The sequence below is a fragment of the Elephantulus edwardii genome, unplaced genomic scaffold (assembly GCF_000299155.1).
Source record: "Elephantulus edwardii isolate Elephantulus edwardi_28Jun2011 unplaced genomic scaffold, EleEdw1.0 scaffold00120, whole genome shotgun sequence".
NCBI classification, from domain to species: domain Eukaryota; kingdom Metazoa; phylum Chordata; class Mammalia; order Macroscelidea; family Macroscelididae; genus Elephantulus; species Elephantulus edwardii.
Window position 1 is genome coordinate 4810832 of NW_006399870.1, and position 1889 is coordinate 4812720.

At 38.8% G+C, this 1889-nt stretch overlaps 1 pseudogene; it reads left to right on the plus strand.

The window, feature by feature from the left end:
- The first annotated feature begins 383 nt into the window (after window positions 1-383).
- LOC102854442 lies at window positions 384-1255 on the plus strand (annotated as a pseudogene).
- The last annotated feature ends 634 nt before the right edge of the window (window positions 1256-1889 follow it).

Consider the following 1889-nt stretch of genomic DNA (forward strand, 5'->3'; position numbering starts at 1 on the left):
TAGGATCCACGTCTTGCACCACACACAGGAAACCAATTTAAAGTGCATCAGAGACCTAGAGGTGAAATCCTAAACCATAAAGATCATAGGAGACAAAACTAGAAGGCCTGGTCTATAGCATAAATATGTTTGTGAACATAGTAAAAAATGTACAACCTGGAGAAGATAAGATTGACAAATGGAACCTTTTTAAAATAAAATCCTTATGTGCATCTAAAACTTTCTCCAATAAAGTAAAAGATAATTCATAGATCTGGGAAAAATATTTGGCAATGACATTTCAAATAAGGATCTCATAATGTCCAAAATATGTTGTACATTAATGATTATATTCAGACCAATGTTTTTTTTTAATATATGTGTGCTTTCCCCCATCTTGCAAAATGGTTACTAAAAAGCCAGACACCAAAGAGAAGAAGCCTGAAGCCAAGCCTGAAGCCAAGAAGGCAGATGCTAGTGGAAAAGTTAAAAAAGCCAAGTCCAAGGACAATGGCAAACACCCAAGGAGGGGAACCTTCACTGCAGCCACAATCCTGTCCTAGTCCGAGGAATCAGCAGGCATTTCCAAACGACCTTGTATTCTAGGAAGACCATGTACAAGAGAAAGTTCTCAGCCACTAAGTCCAGGGTTGAAAGAAGAAGGAGAAAGTTCTTCCACTGCTACAAAACCAGTAGGTGGTGATAAGGATGGTGATATCCAAGTAGTGAAACTTTACAACATCCCTAGATGCGACCCTACTGAAGACATGCCTTGATAGCTATTGAACCGCTTCAGAAAGCCCTTCAGCCAGCATATGAGGAAGCTGTGCACTGGCATCACATCCAGGAGAGTTCTGATTATCTTCAGAGGGCACCACAGAGACAAGAGCATAGTTTTCCTAAAGCAGTTGAATAGTAGTGTGCTCCTTGTGACTGGGCCTCTGACCCTCAATTGAGTTCTTCTGCACGGAACACACCAAAAATTTGTCATTGCCACCTCCACTAAAGTTGACATCAGTGGTGTGTGAAAACCCCAAAGCATCCCACTGACGCTTACTTTAAGAAGAAGTAGCTGAGGAAGCCCTGACACCAGGAGGGTGAGATCTTTGACACAGTGAAGGAGAAATATGAGATTATAGAGCAGCACAAGATTGATCAGAAAACTGTGGACTCCCAAATTTTGCCAAAAATCAGAGCCATTCCTCAGCTCAAAAACTACCTGCAATCTATATTTTCCCTCACCAAAGGAGTTTATCCTCATAAATGGGTGTTCTAGATTCCCTGCAAAAGTCCTAATTAAAGAATGTTTAAAAGTGTAAAAAAAAAGTAATGTGTGAAAACCTCTGGAATACAGCAAAGGTAGTCCTTAGAGGTCAGTTCATAACAATAAGCAAACATAAAAAAAGAAAGGAAAACACAAATTAATTAAGACATAATCGCCGAGAAATAGAAAAAAGAACAGCAGGGTAATTCCACAGGCTCTAGAAAAAACCGGACAGAATAAAGATAAGGGCAGAAGCAAACGAAACTGAAAAACAAAATAACAAAAAGACCTAGAGCTGGTTCTTAGAAGGGATCAATAAAGTAGATAAATCACTGACAAACTTAATGAAAGAGAAGACTCAAATAACCCCAATAAGAAATGTGAGGGGTGATGTCACAACAGAACCAACTGAAATGAAGATAATAGTAATAATAATAATAATAATAATAATGGACTATAAAAATATTCCAGAGACTTTGGAATACAGCAAATGTAGTCCTTAGAGGTCAGTTTGTCGGAATGACAAAGCAAAATACTACAATGAAGTGTGCGAGGAGCTAGAGTCAGAAAATCAAAAGGGCCGAACTCGCTCAGCATTTCTTAAGCTCAAGGAACTGAAGAACAAATTCAAACCTAGAGTTGCTGT